The sequence below is a fragment of the Chiloscyllium plagiosum genome, chromosome 7 (assembly GCF_004010195.1).
Source record: "Chiloscyllium plagiosum isolate BGI_BamShark_2017 chromosome 7, ASM401019v2, whole genome shotgun sequence".
Taxonomy (NCBI): Eukaryota; Metazoa; Chordata; class Chondrichthyes; order Orectolobiformes; family Hemiscylliidae; genus Chiloscyllium; species Chiloscyllium plagiosum.
Genome location: NC_057716.1, coordinates 64,658,955 through 64,680,057, shown reverse-complemented (window position 1 = coordinate 64,680,057; position 21,103 = coordinate 64,658,955). Strand labels below are relative to the sequence as shown.

Below are 21,103 nucleotides of genomic sequence, written 5' to 3'. Positions count from 1 at the left end.
TCAGTATCAAAATCAGTAACACCGCAACCTTCCAACAACCATTTGGATCCTAACATGAATATATCCCAAATATGAGGACACAATAACTTACACAAGACTGGAAGATTAATTTGCCTATAATGGCACTGTATTGGATACTCACCATTAGTGTGGTGCCTTATTATGGTTAGAAATAAAAAAAAGCTCATTCCACAGATGGCATCAACATTTTTGCATAATTTAAAAGTCCAAAATTAAATAATCTATAAGAGAGTTCCTAAATTACAAAGCCTCTCTGGCAGATACAAGTTTGTCATATAATCACTGCTACCTTTTGTTCTATCACAGACACTTATATTTCTGTGTGGAGTTTGCACATTCTCCCCGTGTCTGCATGGGTTTCCTCCAGGTGCTCCGGTTTCCTCCCACAGTCCAAAGATGTACAGGCTAGGTGAACTGGCTATGCTAAATTGCCCGTATTATTAGGTGAAGGGGTAAATATAGGGGAATGGGTTACTCTTCGGAGGGTCGGTGTGGACTTGTTGGGCCGAAGGGCCTGTTTCCACACTAAATAATCTAATCTAATCTTAATCTTCATCCATCAATGCCTCCTGACCATCCAGTTTCCTTTCCTCTGTACTTGCTTAAAACTTAAAATTCCTCATACTTTCAAAAAGGTCATCAATCTGAACTATCAAATGGGCCCAGTTTTAACCCGTTCGAAACCCATCCAATTTGCAGCGTTAAAATTAGTCCCATTAATCCCATTTCTCCCCAGAGATGTGACTTCTCTGCAATCATCTCCTTTCTCCTCCTCTAGCTTTCCAATGTTGTACGGTGTCACCATGAAGCTGGTGGATCATCTTGATGTCAATCATGTTTTTATCTGGATTTAGTAGATAGTTTTACAGCTGCATGTCCTTCCCCTGCTAATATTCTATATTTATCTGGGGCAGGACACCACAACTTGGCTGACTAGCTGCAATTTTCAAGATTTAGATTTTTATTTTAGATATAGATTCCCCTCAGTTTCCTTTTATTTCCCTCCCCCAACCTATCTCTCCAGAGAAATAACTGTATAGATGGTCCAATTTAAAATGGTTAAAAATGCAAATAAATGAACAAGTTTAAATGTCCACAGCAGTTTTAACTAATTAGATCAGGGAAGACAACAGATCAGTCTCAGGTTAATAAAAACTTAAATATTAGGAGATAGTTCTTTTCCCACTAAGCAGTGGTCCTGTGGAACAAGCTTTTGACCCTTCCAGCAGATTTATTCACTAAATGTGTTCAAGCAAGAGCTCAACTGTCTTCATAGTGGGATAGAAATAACCTGGTACAAAAAGTGCTAACATTAAATATGGCTTGGAAAGGGTGGACGCTAGGAAATTGTTTCCATTAGGCGAGTAGACTAGGACCCGTGGACACAGCCTTAGAGTTAGAGGGGGTAAATTCAGAACAGAAATGCGGAGACATTTCTTCAGCCAGAGAGTGGTGGGCCTGTGGAATTCATTGCCGCGGAGTGCAGTGGAGGCTGGGTCGCTAAATGTCTTCAAGGCAGAGATTGATAAATTCTTGATGTCACAAGGAATTAAGGGCTACGAGGAGAATGCGGGTAAATGGAATTGAAATGCCCATCAGCCATGATTGAATGGCGGTGTGGACTCGATGGGCCGAATGGCCTTCCTTCCACTCCTATGTTTTATGGTCTTATATAAGCAAAATTGTCTTCTCATCTAATTTCAAGTGCCTAAATAGATAAGTGAGACTTTTTTGAAACATTTTTTACCTCTCTCAGAGGATTACATGGTCTATATGTGAAGTAGGATGTGTATATTATTGTACTTGATAGGCATGAAGTCATCTAGGTTAGCCTCGATGGATCAATGAGTTGCTGCATTCAGATGTGGTTTCTCAAATTTCAAACAAAACTATCCAATTCCCCTTCAAGATCATTTGTAAAGTTTAGTTTGGGAAAATGCAACCATTGTCCCAATGTCCAAAAAGAAGCTCTTGCAGCAGCCAGTTCAGTCTTAGGAGGCCACAACCATTTCCAAACAAGCTCCAAAATTGTCTTTTAGTGTGAACTCTGGAATTTCATTACCAAAGACATCTCACATGATTGTGGAAACTTTGTCTTACCTATTGCCATCAGGTAAACAATGGGAGAAAGCAAGAACTGCAAATGCTGGAGATCAGAGTCAAAAAGTGTATAGATGGAAAAGCACAGCAGGTCAAGCAGTACCTGAGGAGCAGGAGTAAACATTTTGGGCATAAACCCTTCGTCAGCAATGTGGGGTGGTCTCAAGATGGCTGACAGATAAATGGGAGGGATGTGGGACTGGGGGAAGGTAGCGAGGAATGCGATAGGGAGATGAAGGTGGGGAGTGATGGTGATAGGTTGGAGCGCAGGATGGAGCGGATAGGTGGGAAGATGGACAGTACGACAATTCAAGAGGGTAGTGCTGAGTTGGAGGGTTGGACCTGGGATAAGGTTTGGGGGGCGGGGGGGGGAGGGGGGAAAGAGAGATGAGGAAACTGGTGAAATTGACATTGATGCCATGTGGGTGGATGGTGCCAAGGCAAAAGATGAGGTGCTCTTCCTCCACCGCCAAATCCTAGCCATCCGACGGCTGGAAGCGGCCCAGGAGTTGCATGTCCTTGGCGGAGTGGGAGGGAGGAGTTGAAGTGGTCAGCCACAGGGCGGTGGGTCTGTTTGGTGCACGCGGCCCAGAGATGTTCTCTGAAACATTCTGCAAGTTGGCATCCTGTCTCCCCAAAAATCTCCCCCATCTTCCTTTCCCGCCAACCCAACTAGTACCCTTCCACCATCACTTATTCAATTGGTTGAACTGGTCCTCACCCTCACCAATTTCTCCTTCGAATCCTCCCACTTCCTCCAGACACCCACATGGACCCCAGCTATGCCTGTCTTTTTGTCAGTTACGTGGAACAGTCCATCTTCCACAGTTATACCGGCACCATATCCACCTTTTCCGATAACCGTATCAAGTGTCACCTCGTGCTCCCATGAGGAGTTTGAACAGTTCATCAATTTTACCAAAACTTTCCAACCTGACCACAAATTCACCTGGACCATCTCTGACACCTCCCTCCCCTTCCTGGACCTCGCCACCTTCATTTCCGGCGACTGGCTCAACACAGACATCTACTTCAAACCCACTGATTCTCAGAGCTACCTGGACTACACTTCCTCACAACCTTCCTCCTGTAAAAATGCTATCCCTTACTCCCAATTCCTCTACCTCCGCTGTATCTGCTGAGTAGGTGGAATTCCACTCCAGGACATCACAGATGACCTCCAGCTTCAAGGACCGCAATTTCCCCTTCCACATGGTCAACAATGCTGTCCAGTGAGTCTTCTCTACTTCCCGCACCTCCGCACTTGAACCCCACCCCTCCAACTGCAATATGTATAGTACACTCCTGGTCCTCACCTTCCAACCCACCAATCTCCGGTTACAGCGCATTAGCCTGCACCATTTCCGCAACTCACAGTCAGACCCCACCAGAGATATATTTCGGTCCCCACCCCTATTAGCATTCCACAGGACTATTCCCTCCACAATTCGACCGTAAGGTCCACACCCCTACCAACCCACCATCCACATCCGGCATCTTCCCTTATCACTGTACGAGGTAACACCTTCCCCCTCACCCCCAATCAATGCCCCAAAGGGTCTTTCCATATCTGGCAGAGATTTTCCTGTACATACAAACACCTCATCTACTATGTCCTTTACTCTCAATGTGATCTACTTTACACTGGAGAAACAGGACTCAACTTCAGAACGTTTCAAAGAATATCTCTGGGACACACACAACAGACAATCTCACTGCCCTGTGGCCGACCACTTCAACTCTCCCTCCCACTCCCACTCTTCCAAGAATACGCAAGTCCTGGGGCCTCCTCCACTGCCAATTCCTAGCCACCCGACAGCTGGAGGAAGAACACCATCTTCCACCTTCGGACCCTCCAACCACACAGCATCAACATCAATATCAACAATTTCCTCATCGCTCCTCCTCCCACCTTATCCCAGATCCAACCCTCCAACTCAGCACCGCCCTCTTGGACTGTCATACCTGTCCAGCTTCCTTCCCACCTATCCGCTCTACCCTATCACCATCACACCCCTTCTTCATCTACCTATTGCCTTCCCAGCTATTTCCCTCCTAGCCCCACCCCCACCCTCCTATCCCCTCACCACCACCCCACACACACTCCTGATGAAAGGCTTATGCCCGAAACATAGATTCTCCTGCTCCTTGGATGTTGCCTGACCTGCTGTACTTTTCCAGCAGTACACTTTTCGAATCAGATAAATAATGTCTACTGTGGCAGGGACAAGTTTAAAGCTGTACATCTCTCAACCAACACCACTAAGCAAAAAATAGATGCAATGACAGCTGATCAGGAACCCACACTATGATGCACTTGAATCGCACAGCTGCTTTCATTCTTCAAACTGCTTTGTCACCAACATTTGTGCAAAATATGGGAGAATAGTATCATTGAAGACATTCTGTTCTGACCATGAAATGGCACAATGAATATTCATTCTGTTATGGGATTCATGATGGTCAAAAAAGAAATTCCTTGGGATCACATGATTAGATTTCGTACTGATGGTGCTGCACCTATACTAGGCCACAAGTCAGGGTTAGGGTATGTCTCAGTGAACAGATTTCTTCCATCTGCTGCTTGGACTTTCTGCCTCACACACATGATTCACACTAGAGAACAACTAGCAAGTAATGAACTAAGCACAGAGCTTGATGAAATATTGCAAAAGGTCACAACAGTTGTGAACTACATTAAACCACCCCCACTTAATTCATGTTTATTAACAAAAACTGTACAAAGACACAGAGACTGATCATGATATCTTGTTATTTCACATCAAGGTGCACTGGCTATCAAGAGCAAGGATTGCAGTTTTGGTAACTAAAACTTCAATTGCTTGCATTTGCAATGAATTGCAAACAAAAAATTCATTGTTTTTTTCTGAGATGAAAACAAAATTTCATCTTTTTGCTTTTATCACATATTTGGAAAATGAAATGAACAGAATGGAAATTCTTTAATTGAGTGGCTGAATCACAAAATTCATTAAGATTATTCACAGATTGATTTGTGCCATATCAAAACAGAGGCACATTTTGAAACTGTATTGCAATGTGTGTGCCCTGTGTCACACTAGAAGTAGTTATATATTCACTGGACTTAAAATATGATAAAATAGATTTCATATGTATCTAGCATACTGTACGTTTATATTTAATGTAATGTTTAATTATTGAATAGTAATTGCCATTTTACCGTTACTTTTGATGTCATCTGAGGTAGTGTTAATTTTCAATTATCAAAACAGGGTGACAATGGAAAATAGTTTGAGAAGAACTGCACCAAGATATCTGGTGTATATGATATTGCTTCTGGGGAAAATACTCAATATTTCCACTGCTATAAGATCTCAGACTTACAGAGTCTGGGTTCTGTGATCACCATTACAATGTTTACTGCCGCTGTTACGACTAACGAACAGCTAACAAAGGTGACCGTGAGTGCCTTTACACTGGAATGTGATGTGTCATGGTGTCATCTTGCTCACAGTCTGTTAGATGATGCACTACTTTGTGAGGACATGAACTTCAAATTGAATATCAATGGATACTCTTTAAAGTCAAAGTTGTAAATGTTCAGCAATCCCAGAAATGGTGGGTGCATTCACAGGTAAGATGGTAGAAGTGATGGAGCAATCTATGAAACTCAGAGACAAGGTCCCCGTCCCTTTATTTTCTCCTGTAATAGTGTCTCTCAGTTAATGATACCATCACTTACTGAGACAGTGAAATCACCTCCAACTGCAACATTCTTTTGTTCTCATTATTTTTTCTCTGGGAGAGAAATTGGAGCAGAGTGGGTGGAAGCAATAGAGGACTGGATTATGGCAGAAACAGCAGCTGCATTAAGCATGGAAGGACTTAACACTATCATTGAAAAATAGGGGCTTTATCCAAATGTCTCATGGTGAGAGGAGCAACACAAGGAAACTGTTGGCTATAGCTCTGATTTTAGAGGGTCGAAACAGATAATAACAACAGTGTCAGCTGTCTTGGTGATCAAGTGGGTAGGATTTAGTAGCAACTATAATGTATAAATAGCTTTCAAGCATGACAGAAATTGCATAATGGAAATAGTGCATCAGAGAAGTTGATATTCTTGAAATTTGAACTATTTCCCTCTACTACTACTGTTGCAAGAAATATGGAAAGCAGGAGGCAGAAAGGCACAGGATTATGCTTCCTTACACACGACATGAAACTACTTTCCAGCTTAAGCGCATGTCCAACTCTGATGTCTCTTACTAATATAAATAGCCTTTACTTACTTATATTGGTAAACCTTGTTACTTTAAAATCCTCAGCCATACAACATTGAAACATGGATAATAGGAGCAGGAGCAGACCATTCAGCCCTTTGAACCTGTTCTATCATTCAATATGATTATAGCTGATCATCCAACTCAGTATCCTTTCCTGCTTTTTCCTTGTCCCAGATTATCCCTTTAGCACTAAGAATTATATCTAGTTCTTTCTAGTCAGAATGTGTATAGGGTATAAGCAGGCAGGGAAAGAAAGAGTCAAGTCCTGAGTTTCATGAAACAAGAGGTTCAGCTGAGCATGACTCAGATCAGATAAGAACCTACAGTTAACAATTTAGTGCTGGAGGCAAGGGTAATGGGTTAACAAGGTAGAAAAACAGTTATTATGTAGAGCCATTTAACAATATTGGAAGCATCAGTAAGCGAGGTCAGTTTAACAAGGTGAAAAGTATTCATTATGTGAAGCCAGTTATTCATTGTGTAACAGCAGATAGCTTAATTTATACAATTGACACTTGCTGATTGTAATGGTCACCCAATCAATACGTATGTTGCCTCATCTGGATGGTCCTCCCTATAAAATGACCATATAATTCATTAAGAAACTGCTGTTTCAGAGAAAGCTGTGCATTCATGTCTCTATGCATATGGACTATCACTCTACCTCCCTCCAGGGCCTGGAATAAAGATGAAGGAGTAAAACTCTAGTGTGTCTGAGCATTTTGCTTTGACGGGGGGGACAGGACACCACCAGAAGACATGCAATGTTTTGGTCTCAACACCTTTCTATGACAGAGAACTCCACAGGTTCGCACTCTCTGGCTGAAGAAATTACTCATCTCTTCCTAAGTAGTCTCCCTGATACCCTTAGATTGTAACTCCCTGGTTATGGTCTCTCCAGTCTTCAGGAATTTCCTTCCTGCACATGACATGACTAGTCCGGTTAGAATTTTAAGGTTTCTATGAGATTTCCTCCCCCTACCCCCACCCCAACAATTCTTTGAAATTCCAGTGAATATAGTCCTAATCAATCCAGTCTCTGCTCCTACGTCAGTCCTGCCTTCCCAGGAATCAGTCTGGCAAATCTTCACTGCATTCACTCCAGAGCCATAATATTCTTTTTTTGATAAGGACATAAAACAGCACACAATACTCCAAGTGTGGTTTCACCAAGGCCTTGGGCAATTGTACCAAGACATCTCTGCTGTTGTGCATGTGTAATCTCACTATGAAGATCAATATAACAACTGGTCTTCTCTCCAGTAAGGATCTCAAATTCTCTAACATCACTCCTTTTCCTTGTATCATGGTAGTCCTGGTTTAAAAGCATTAAGTAAGTTCCAACTTAAAAACTCTGATAGACTTTCATTCAACATGTTTGTGGCAGAGAATATGTTGTTCATACATTTTTTGTTTAATTCTTTCATGTGGGTATTTCAGAAATGTGATGATATTCAAACGTTTTAGCAATATTAGTGGTCAATTACCTCGCTTGCTAGTAAATCATGGTGTGTTCTATTTTAAAATATAACAGGAACATTATGTCACATAAACAATTTAAAGTTCTTCTGATGAAATATAAGTCTGCATCATGTAAATACTCCAAAGCCGACATGTTGTTCAGTAAATCCTGGATGGTTTCAGAGGTTAGTTAAGAAAATACAGACGTCCTGACCTCAGTATTTTATTGTTTATGTACTGTTCCTCTTTGAAGTTTGATGCTGAAATGTGAATGAACTGGGATATACCATGAAGAATTCTGTATATATTTTCATTCTACAGTATTAGTGACGGACAGCCACCCAGAGCCATTTAGTTTACAAAAGAGTTCCATGCATTATTATGCCTAATATGTTTTGCGTTTTGATTGAAAAGAATGTGACATTACTAAGGAACAGTATAAAGAAATTGTTAATTACCATACTGTTTTTATCTAGGAAGCAGCAACCCCTAGTTGTACTTAACGTAACTGAACAAAATTTCAGCAAAAATGTTAAAGTTCAATAATTTTCTGACATGGGATATTCAAAATGTACAGTATAAATTTAAATGTGTGTACATAGTTGTTTTTAGTTTGTTGCAAGCATTTGAAATATCACTACAACCATATTTACGAAGTAGCTTAAGATAATCAGAATTGTCTGCATTACCTACATTTTAAAATATTATCGTAACATGCTAAAGCTTACTCGTGCAATAATAACATCAAATCAAATAATCACAAAACTTCAAATTTTACAAGTGACTTGGCTACAGGAAGGTGGGGTTGGTTCGTATGGACCAGAGATGTCCCTTGAACCATTCCACGAGTTTGCACTCAGCCTCTCCGATGTAGATAAGACCACATCGAGAACAATGGATGCAGTAAATGAGGTTCAAGGATATACAAGCAAATCTCTGCTGGATTTCGAATGATCCTTTGGGGCCTTAGAGGGAGGTGGTGTGGGTCCAGGTTTTCCATCTCTTACGGCAGCAGGGGAAACAGCCAGGTGTGGTGAGGGGATTGGTGGGGAGTGTGGACTGAATGAGGAAGTCATGGAGGGAATGTTCCCTCTGGAATGCAGACAGGGGTGGGGAGGGAAATATATTTTTGGTGGTGGGGTCTGACATTAGGTGACAAAAATCGTGGAGGATGATTTCTGGATTTAGAGATTAGCAGGGTAGAATGTGAGGACTGGGGGCTTCCATCCTTGTTGTGGTTGTGGGGGTGGGGATCAAAGCAGACGCGCGAGAAATGGAGGAGATACAGTTGAGGACATTGTTGATAACAGGAAATGGAGAACATCTGAGATGTCCTGGAGTTGAATCGCTCATCGTGGGAACAGATACGGCAGAGGCAGAGGAATTGGGAAGAAGGGATCGTGTTTTTACAGGAAGCGGGCAGGGATGGTAGGGTGTAGTCAAGTTAGCTGTGGGAGTCAGGTGGTTTGAAGTAGATGTCAGTGTTGAGTCAGTCACTGGAGATGGAGATGTCCGGGAAGGGAAGGGAGGTGTTAGAGATGGTCCAGGTGAATTTGAGATCAGGATGGAAGGCGTAAATGAAGTTGTTGAACTACTTGAGCTCCTCATGGGAAGATGAGGTGGTGCCAATACAGTCATTGATGTGGCGGAGGAAAAGGTGGGGGATGGTGCAGGTGTAGCCATGGAAGATGGCCTGTTCCACGTATCTGACAAAAGACAGGCATAGATCAGACCCACACAGGTAAACACAGTCACCCATTTGGTTTCTAGTCAGTGGGAGGATTGAAAGGAGAAGTTGTTGAGAGTGAGGACCAGTTCTGCCAAACGAATGAGTGTGTCGGTAGAGGCCAACTGGGTGTGGCAGCGGGAGAGGAAGAAATGGAGGGCTTGAAGGTCTTCCGCATGGGGTATGGAGGTGTAGAGATTCTGGATGTCCATAGTGAAGATGAGGTGCTGGGGGCCGTGAAATTGGAAGTCATGGTGGGCATGAGTGGTGTCTCAAACATGTGTGGGGAGTTCATGGACCAAGGGGGAACAGGACGGAGTTAAGATATGAGGAGGAGAAAGTGAGGTCTGCAGATGCTGGAGATCAAAGTTCTGTTTCTATCTCAGGCGACCGAATCAACACGGACATCTACTACAAACCAACCGACTCCCACAGCTACCTGGACTACACCTCCTCCCATCCTGCCCCCTGTAAAAACACCATCCCATTCTCCCAATTCCTTCGTATCCGCCGCATCTGCTCCCAGGAGGACCAGTTCAAAATACGTACAACACAGATGGCCACCTTCTTCAAGGACCGCAATTTCCCCCCCGACGTGGTCGACAGTGCCCTCCACCGCATCTCCTCCACTTCCCGCTCCTCCGCCCTTGAGCCCCGCCCCTCCAACCGCCACCAGGACAGAACCCCACTGGTCCTCACCTACCACCCCACCAATCTCCATGTACAGCGCATCATCCGCCGTCACTTCCGCCACCTCCAAACAGACCCAGCACCAAGGATATATTTCCCTCCCCACCCCTATCAGCTTTCCGTAGAGACCACTACCTCCGCGACTCCCTTGTCAGATCCACACCCCCCACCGACCCAACCACCACTCCCGGCACCTTCCCTTGCAACCGCAGGAGGTGCAACACCTGCGCCCACACCTCCCCCCTCACTTCTCTCCAAGGCCCCAAAGGAAACTTCCATATCCGCCACAGATTCACCTGCACCTCCACCCACATCATCTACTGCATCCGCTGCAGCCGGTGTGGCCTCCTCTATATTGGGGAGACAGGCCGCCTACTTGCGGAGCGATTCAGAGAGCACCTCTGGGCCACCCGGACGAACCAACCCAACCAACCTGTAGCACAGCATCTCAACTCCCCCTCCCACTCCACCGAGGATATGCAGGTCATTGGACTCATCCACCGCCAAACCACAACAACCCGACGGTCGGAGGAGGAGCGTCTTATCTTCCGACTGGGAACACTCCAACCGCAGGGGATGAACTTGGACCTCACCAGTTCCTTCACCCCCCCTCCCCCCACCTTCGAATCTCCTGTTCCCTGGATGCTGCCTGCCCTGCTGTGCTGTTCCAGCAATAAAGTTTCAACTTAAGATATGAGGAGATGAGTTCAGTGGGGCAGGAGCAGGTGGAGATGTCATTCGACTGGGCAGTCAGGTTTGAGGATTTTGGATAAGAGGTAGAACCGGGCAGTGTGGAGTTGGGGAACTATGAGGTTGGAGGCTGTAGATGGGAGATCCTCTGAGGTGATGAGATTGTGGATGGTCTTGGAGATGTTGGTTTGGTGATGACAGGCGGGGTTGTGGTTGAGGGCACGGTAGGAGATGGTGTCAGTGAGTTGGCATCTGGCTTCAGCGATGAAGAGGTTGGTGCGCCATACTACCCTTGCACTCCACCTTGTCGACTGGTTTAATGGTGAGGTTGGGGTTGTGGCGGAAGGGGTGGAGGGTTGCGCTTTGTGAGGTTGGGAGGGTGGGGTGAGTGAGGGGGTGGAGAGATTGAGGCAGTTAATAATGCAACAGCAGTTGGAGACGATGAGGTTGAGGGAGGGTAAGAGGCCAGCATAGGGTGTCGAAGAAGATGGTGTTTGTTGGAGACAGGAGAAGGAGTCTTCGGAGGGTGGGTGGGTGGGAATCACATCATACCAGGTTTGGCATTCAATTAAGGATGACAGGCAGACTCTTGAAATTAGAGGGTCAATGGAAGGTGCTCGATCTCCAAAGCAACAGCAGGTGCCTTTGTAGAAAGGAGAAGGTGATTCAAGATGGAGACTCTCTTTCCAGCTTTTTAATATTTGGAGTGTCAAGAAAAGCCCTGAGCAGCTGAGCCACTGTTGTGGACTTTGTAGGGAAAAAAGGTAACCTGCGCCTACAACTCAAATCAAGTGTCCTGGAGGGTTTCTCAGTCTGCTTGGAGTGCTGGTATCTGCCCTTCACATGGGAAGTCAATTCTAGGCAGCTGTGCTATTCCCTAATAGCCCCATGAGCTGGAAGCAGACTGGTAATTTTAATTGACCTCCAACAAAAGGCCTTTAGTGAGATGGACTGCTCTGCACCTCGTGTGCCTCTCCAAAAAATTGCAGACAGGTCTGGACAGGAAGAACAATGACATAAAAGTCACCTGGAATATTATACCGACCAATACTACCTACAAATCTGCACATGGAAGCCTGTAAAATTCTGTCAATGGACTTGGTGCATTGTCAATATTTTTCTCCTGTCTAGTACTTAACACATGTCAGTGTAAACTCTTATGCACCAACATTTTGTCCCCAGTATCCTGTAGTTTCCAAGCTATCACTTTCAAATCCACTGTCTATTCTGGTCTAGTCCTATCAGTATACTTATCAATTTATATTGAGATTCAAATAGACAGTAGTAGTGAATGTCAGAGAGGATTTCTCAAAAAGGACATTGAGGAAAGGAGGCTTGTTCAACTGTTCCATTTCAGTAAGAGATAGAGCAAGTCTACCTTCAATGCTTAATACATGTTCTGGGATTCCTACAGCTCAATGCTCTTATGTATTGATTGTATCAGCAAAGGGCCCGATCCATGTGCTCACCATGCAATCTTGATGGTGAAATACAGTGCTAACTTAGGGATAATGGCTGCCCCAATCAGATCATTGCTCACTGTATATCATATATTCTCACAAATGGACAAAATGCCATCACCTTCAGATCTGAAAAAGTGATTGTATACCTTAAATTATCAAGGAAATATAAAAGGTATCTGAAGAGTTTGAGCATCAGATAAAGCTGGTCATGTCACACAAATAGTATTTTCCAGCAATAGCTTGCTGCCTTCAAACCAAAATGACAACCTGACTACCACATAAATGGGTAATGCAGTATGTGAATCTCTGTTCTGGTGCAGTGCCAGGTAGGTAGACTAATAGTTTGTAACTTGTCACTTCACTAACCATATTCAACCTGCCCGAGCCTGAAAACTTGAGTTCATAATGTCCTGATTCTGCAAGTAGATAGCATACTTTGAATTTCTCTGCAAGTGCTAAGAATTACACTAACAATCACAAAGATTATTTGTTGGGTATACAGGGTGGCACAGTTGTGCTTGCTGAAAGGCTACATATAGTCACATCGAGCAATTTAGAATCCAGGGAAGGAGGATTTAGAAACTGAATAAGGAAAAAAGAGAAAATTAATGCAAAGTAGTTAGGGACAAGGCGGCACTGTCAAAGCTTCTTGAGGTATGTGGAAAGGAAAATTCTGGCCAAATAAATGTGGGTCCATTACATTATAAGTGGAGATAGGAAAGATTATACTGGAGAACAAGGGTATGGTGGAAAAACTGAAGAGCTACTTTGTGTCTGTCTTCATGAAAAAGCTACAAAATACCTCCCAAAAATACTACACAACCAAGGGACTCGTGAATATGAGGAAGTAAACAAAATAAGTATCTTGTAAATACATTATTCTCAAAAAATTAAATGAATTGATGGATGATAAATCTCCTGGACAAGAAGCTATATCGCAGGGGGTCAAAGGTGACATGAGAGATAATGGATACAATATTGGTTATCTTTCAAAATTCTCATGATTCTGGAAAGGTTCGAGCAGACTGAAAAGCAGTAAATATATCTCCACTATTCAAGAAGAGAGAAACAGAGATAATAGAGAGTGATAGATCAGTTCATTTGAAGTCAGGAAAATGTCAGAATCTATTATGAAGGACAACTCTACACTTAGAAAACAATGCTAAAATTGGGCAGAGCCAACATGGATTTATGACAAATTTAAAGTTTTTTGAAAATATACTTAGAGAGTATTGATAAAGGTAAAATCAATGGTGAAATAACTCCAGAAAGGCCAGAATCCTGCACTAAGTCAGTCTTTATTCACGTGCATAGTAATTGACACTGGTCCAGCTTTCTCAGAGCCACCTGTCAGAGTGAATAGAATTACTGGCACTCTGGTTTATATCAATCAGCCAGGGCTCCCTGATTGGACCAGGTTAACAGCCCCAGTCATGGAACTCATAATGCTGACAAGGCTGACCTTGTTACGATCACTATTAATGGAGGTCATGTATTTGGATTTATAGATTTTTTTTTTAAGAAAGATCCCATATAGGAGTTTTAGTAAATAAACATACAGTGCATGGGATGGAGGAAAATATTAGTATGCAATGAAAATTTGTTAATAGACAGAAAGCAGAAATTAGGAATAAATAGATCATTCCCAGAATGGCAGGCTGCTACTAGTGTGTTACCTCAAGAACAGCACTCAAAGCTGTTAACAAGCCATATAATGATTAGCATAGTGGGACCAATTGCAAGTTCCAAATTTTCCGATGGCATCAAATTGGGTGGTAATGTAAATTGTGAGAACAAAAGAGGACTTCAAGAAAACCTGGAGAGATTAGGTAAATGGGCTAGATCACAAGCGATAGAACATAATAAGTATGAGGCCATTCATCTTGATAGGAAACAAAGATTGAAAATTTCTTAAATGGTGAGAGCTTGGGAAGTCCATGTGTCCAAAGGGACCTGGGTGTCCTCATTCATGAGTCACTAATAGGTCGCATGCAGATACAGCAAGAAATTAAATGGTCAAATGGTATGTTGGCCATCATCACCAGGGGATTTAGATACAAGAGTAAAGATATCTTCCTGCAATTGTGTAGTGTTAAAAAATGTGGCACTGGAAAAGTGCAGCAGGTCAGGCAGCATCCAAGAAGCAGGAGAGTTGACGTTTTGAACAGTGGGGATATATTTACTATTTTTCAGTTTGCTCGAACCTTTCCTGAAACATCGATTCTCCTGCTCCTTGGATGCTGCCTGACCTGCTGTGCTTTTCCATCTATACACTTTTTGACGCTGATCTCCAGAATCTGCAGTCCTCATTTTCTCCTAGTCACCGCAATTGTGTAGTGCCTTCGTGAGACCACAGCGGGAGTATTGTTTTCAGTTTTAGTTCCCTTACCTAAAGAGAGACATAATTGACATAGAGAGTGTGGAACATATATTCACCAGATTAAGCCTGTGATGGTGGGATTTATTTTATGAGAAAAGGCTGAACAATTTGGATCCGTATTTTCTCAAGTTTCAAAGAATGATAATGGCTTCATGGAAATGCTAAAAATTCAAAGGTGGCTTGACAGAGAAGAAATGTGTCCCCTGGCTGATGAGTCTAAAACTAGGTGATATAATCTCAGGATTAGAGGTGGGCCATTTAGAACTGAGATAAGGAGGAATTTCTTCAGAGAGAGGAGAATCTTCGGAATTTACTGCCCCAGAGACCTGTGGAAGATGGATCATATTCAAGTCAGAAATCAATAGCTTTCTCGAAACTTATGATATTAAGGGACACAAAGAATGCAGGAAAGTGACACTGGCATTGATGATCAGCCATGACCTAACTCAACAGTGAAAAGGCTGGTTGAGCAAAATAGCTTACTGTTCCTATTCTCTCTGAATCATATGTAACAGAAAATATCCCAAACACAATGACCATCTCTGGGTATCTGCTGTCCAACCAGCAGGGCAGACACCACGATGCATAACTAAAAAAAAAGATGTCAACCTGATGAGGCTCCAGCACAAAACTAGTAGCATGCCAAGGAATGAAGGCAGCATTCAATAGACAGGGCTGAGCAATCCTGCCACCAAATGATCAGATCTACGCTCTGCAGTCCTGTCACATCCAGTTGGAAATGGTGATGAACAATTAAACACTTACAGAAGGAAGAAATGCCTCCACAAATATTCCCATGTCCCATGATGTGGGAGCCCAGCACAGTGTAAAAGACAAGACTGAAGCAGTTGCTTCCACCTTCAAACTGCCCCTAAGGTCCTCAGCATCACAGATACCAGTCCTCAGCCAATGTGATTCATACGGTGAAGAAACAGCTGAAAGCATTGGATAATGCAAATGCTCTGGGACCCCACATCATGCCAGCAATAGTACCAAAAGCTTGTGTTCAGAACTAGCAGCACCTGTAGTGAAGCTGGTTCAGTATAGTTACACCATAGGTATCTCTGAAGCAATTGGAAAATGGCCCACAAAATGCAGAATAAATACAACCTAGCCAATTACAGCTCTATCAATCTGCTCTTGATAATCAGCAGATGATGGAAGGATTCATTGACAGTGCGATCAAGTGGCACAGCAATAACATGCTCACTGAAGCTCAGTTTGAAATTTGTCAAGGTCACTCAGCCCCTGATCTAATTGTAGCCTTGGTTCAAACAAGGGCAAAAAAAACAGAACTCCACAACAAGGCAATAATTACTGCCCTTAACATTAAGACAGAATTTGATGAAGTAAGTTATCAAGGAACCTAAGCAAAACTAGTGTCAAAGGGCAAACTTTCCACTGGTTGGAGTCGTACCCAACACGAAGGAAGGTGGCTGTGATTCTTCAGTCATCTCAGTGCCAGCCATCCCTGCTGATGTTCTTCAAAGTAGTTCTCTCATCCAATCATCATTCTGATTTGGAATGCTTTTTTTTAAACTGTAGGAGGGCTAAAGTCCTGGGACTCCCTTCCTAAGGCAATGTTGATGCAGCCAGACCCCAAGGAAGCAGCATTGAATGAAGACAACTCACCACCACCTCCTCAAGGGCAATTACAGAAGGGAATAAATGCTGACCTAGCCAGCAACACCCAACACCCACATTGCGTGAACAAATTTTTAAAGAATTGCAGAAGTTTTGCTTGATTTCTTTTGGACTTTGCTTCAAGAAGGAAATTAGCATTTGTTCAATTGTCCTCCCACTGAATCTGGAGACATTACTAATGGAATATCTAATGCTTTCGTGTGTCACTAGTACACAGTCCATGGGAAACTCATTAATACCTTATCACTGATGGAGATTATCTTCTTGTAAGGTTTCCATTATCTTAATTTATTGCACAAAAAAAACACTAATAGCTGTGCACAATCGCAACAACAATACATTCTCATACAACAGTTAAAATTTCATTTTATAGCTCCTATTTTTTTTAATACATTCATAAGTCTCAACATGACTTAAAATGCAAAGTAATTATCCTACAACATATTATAGATGCTCAAAATGAATCCATGCAAACTGACAGATGTTAGATGCAAGAACCTATACACACAGATCATTTTATACATCACAGACATATCATAAGAAAGTAGCAGGAGAGGTGCTAATAGTATTTGGAAAGAAACAGGTATTGGTTTTGAACTGTTGCCTGCTAAGGACTGAATATATTTAGGTGAACAAGTGAGATTAACAACTTTTTAAATATTAGTTAAAAGGCCTGTTATGAAAGTGTTTAAAATGTTAACACTGCTTGATAAGATGTATCTGAGAAACATAATTCCAAACTGATTATTGAGAATCAAAATCAGGAAGAAGGACACAGGGGGACAGGCAAAAAGTGCAACTAGAGATGTGAAATAAAAGCTGGTCACAGTGAAGCCCACATCCCACAAGTAGAAAATGACTTTTAGCTAAAGCAGACAATAAATCTGAATACTCCTTTTCCAAATGCTTGTCAAGTAGTAAGATAAACAGAACTTCTTAGAATAAGACAGATTTTTTTTTATTAGATAAGGGAAAGCTGAATTGTGGTTCAAATCAGCTATGATTTAATTGATTCAGTGTAGGGGCAAGGGGCTAACTAGTTTACTCCTATTCCAAATCTAACCATGAATTGCTTGACATATTTTGCAAGTGCTGGCAAGTGGGACTAGACTAGGTTAGGATTTCTGGTCAGCATGGACGAGTTGGGCCAAAGAGTCTGTTTCTGTGCTGTACATCTCTATGACTATTTACAGGAATACACAAGTAATTTATTACAAAAGGAATATTCTGTTCCAAAAGTGCATAAGTCACATCTCTGGAAATTAGAATGTACCTATACTGTCTCAGCTTTAGTTTACATTATCAATTTTCTGAACCTTTTCAAAGATTGGAATGGATAGCATTACAAGACTGCTCAAGAATCTACTTTCTCGTTACGAGAAAATTGAGACTTTATTTTAGCAAATGGTGTAGTTTGAAACTGTAACCCCACAGACTACTAATTTCGCAAGACTGTTCACTCCCATTAAAGGCACCATATGCTGCCTTTCTCACATCATGGACTAATTTTAGGAAGGCAGCAGATGCCATTCTCATAATACCTGCGCAAAGTGATAAAGAATTTGCAAGTGATTAATTGACAATCAAGTGTCCTAAGCACTATTTAACAAACTAGGAAAGCCTGTATTTGAATATACTTCCAAACTAATTGTGACATCTAAAGTGCAACAGGAAATATTGCCATTTTACCATCAAAATCTCCAATTGAATTCTAATATTAAGAACTTTATGCGTTTAAACTTTTAGTGTCACACAAAATAGCAATTACAGATCAGTTAAATTTAACTTCTCAATGCACATGCTTAACTGTGGGAGAAGTGGAATATATTCATTGCACACTTTCCTACAGTGTAAAACAAGAACTTCCCTAATGTTCTGTCAAATAGCAGCATGAAGGATGGAGGGAGTCACACTGCTTTTGTTTCACATTAGAATCAATTCCTCAGATGAAAATTTGAATCTGGAATTTTGGAATTCAGCTGTTTCTTGGTTCATGTACAAAGTTGTCAACCATAAACATGTACCTCTGTCATATGAGGTACATTACTATAAGTATGAAATTTTGTCTTCAGCAATCTATGACTGAGTTAATTTCCTTGTGAAGCCATTACATAGCATTTGTAATATATACACACACACACACAACAGTTAACTTTAAAATATATGGGATTGAGTAATTTGAATGATTAGTGAATTAGTTACGTTTTGGGTGTTAAACGACAGAGAAAAGTAGCTTTCATACACCATTTGTGATAACAGTTACTTAAGTAGCAACTAAAATGTAAAACAATTATTGCACAAAAATAATAGATTTCCATTCATACACATTGATTCACATGCCGCAAAACCTTTCAAAGATAGTTGTGAAAAAGCAACCTTGCATAAATGTTACTTTACAGTTAACAAGCACAGCACTGTAGAAAATGTCATTTTGAATTAGTTTATTTTTATCGCCCATAATAAAGATGAAGTAATTCAAAGAATCTAAGTTGATCAATATTAGATATTTCAACATAACAATTCCACCCCCACCAACCAACCTCCAAGGCTAGTCAGAGACGCTTTAGTAATACATACATGGCATGTGACGAGCAGCCTAGAAATGGTTTTCCTGATTGTTTCGAATAATTTAAATATAAATCTAGCATAAAGGCTACCACGCACCATATCGCGCACACATATACTGCATACAGTCCGCATATCGCTTTTGCCGACGAAATACGGGAGCAATGCACCCATCGACTTCTAATTGAATGAAAAATATACTGGTCTGTAATGCTTTCAAAAAATGACAGAATTGTTACAATATCAGTCGGTTTTAATTCCGGCTAATAGTCCAAATGTTTCCACAATGTAACTGTACTTCGACGAGTGGATTTACCTGCTGTCTGTCGGTTTGTCCCTGCTTATGACAAGCAGCGAGAGAGCTCTGACTGCTGGCGCTGCAAAGTCTCGCCCTCCCTCTATAATCTGGTTCGAGCGCTGGCTCCTGAGCGAACTGAGTCGACGCAAATCTGAAGCTTGAGCAGCAGCTCCACCGACAGCCGGCAAATCACAGCCTCATCGTGCAGGATATCCGCTTTCAAAAAAAAAATACCCCGGCTCATTCAAAGAAGCCTGTATTGCCTGATGAAGGTGGACAGTGCGCGTCGATTATCGCTGAAAGCTGCTTAAGGAATACTGCAGTCACATTCATCCCCATTCACTGTCGCCACGCCATGCATTATTACTGACACGACTGTCATTGACAGTTTCTTTCCATAAATGAGGGAAGACTAATTCAAGTAAACAAAATGTGACAGGGATCTTTGTCTTCCTCACGCTCCCAGTTTTTTTTTATTCTTCGACGTCGATGGAGTTTCTTGGTGTGGACGGCAGGTTGGTGTAACCCACTTGCGGCTCCGCATTCCGCTCCCTGAAACCGAAAGAGAACAGCGGGCCAGCGATTCCCCACTTTTTTGTCACGGTGGAATAAATGTTACTATATAATCGCTGCTTTTATATAACTTTTTGTTCAAGTCTAAATATCCATCTGCGCCTCACATTCATTATAAATAGACAGTGTCACTATCACAGTTGTACAATTTTTGTTTTATCATAGTGACATTATTTCCTCAGCATCACGCACCGGCCTCCTAGGTCAAAACTCATGAAGTGAATGTTGCCTTTTTTTTGTAAACTGGCTTATAGCGGCGGGGAGCTGGACGCCGTGTGTTTAGTGCATCTTGCGTGTTCAGTGCATCTTTATTCGTGCATTAGATATACAAATACAAGCATTTCAAACAGGCGCCAGTAATGATATTTATCTTACAATGTGGAAAATTATCTTTTTCACAATTCAGTAGGAAAAATCTAATCAACCAATTACTCCACTTTTTTTGTCATAAATAGAGATGGCGCAGGTGACAGCTAAAAAGCAGTATTTGCACAGTAATAAGTTGCTAATAGGTTCATTTTGTGGACTGCATAAATGCAAGAGGTGCGAATGACTGCCATTGAGTATTCTGTCAAGTGCCTGAGCAAAATTGATGGAATCAGGAGGAAAAATATGGAGTGCATCATACCTAGCACAAAGGAAGATAATTATGGTTGTCCATCACAGAATCCCTGCAGTGTGAAACAGGCCAATTGGTCCATTGAGTCCACACTAACCCTCCAAAGAGCACCCCACCCAGACCAATACCTCTTACTCTATCCCTGTAATTCTCATTTCCCACAGTTAATCCAACATTCCTGGACACTCTGGACAATTTAGCATGACCAACCCACCTAACCAATGGTGGCCAATGACTCCAACCCCAAGACATTGATACAGGAATTCTGTAAAGTCATGTCCTGGACCCAAGCATTCCTCTGTAAAACGTCAGAGTGAAGATATTCATTGATGATGGCACACTGGTGTTATTTGTAAATGTTCTGGTACTGGAGCTGTCCAAGTCAAATGTAGCAAAGAGGCTTAGACTGATAAGGGCAAGTGACATCACACAACTGCTAGACAATGGCCATGTTCAGAAGAAGAATTTAAAATCCCTCCTTGGCATTCAGCAACTCTACCATCTTTGAATCTTAGGACAGATACTGACGAGAACCTTAGGTGAACTAGACTAGAAATATTGTGGCTGAAAGAACTCTTTAAAAGCTGTTAATCACTGATAAGATA

General features: G+C 42.0%; 1 protein-coding gene across 5 annotated transcripts in view; it reads right to left on the bottom strand.

Moving 5' to 3' along the window:
- The window catches only part of b3galt1b (UDP-Gal:betaGlcNAc beta 1,3-galactosyltransferase, polypeptide 1b), a 160,704-nt gene extending 140,835 nt beyond the window's left edge, over positions 1–19,869 (bottom strand). For all 5 annotated transcript variants that reach the window (XR_006312155.1, XM_043693922.1, XM_043693920.1 and 2 more), the window contains exon 1: positions 19,325–19,869. The gene's annotated coding sequence lies outside the window, so the exon portion shown is untranslated. The remainder of the gene's footprint in view (positions 1–19,324) is intronic.
- Between the last annotated feature and the right edge of the window lie 1,234 nt (positions 19,870–21,103).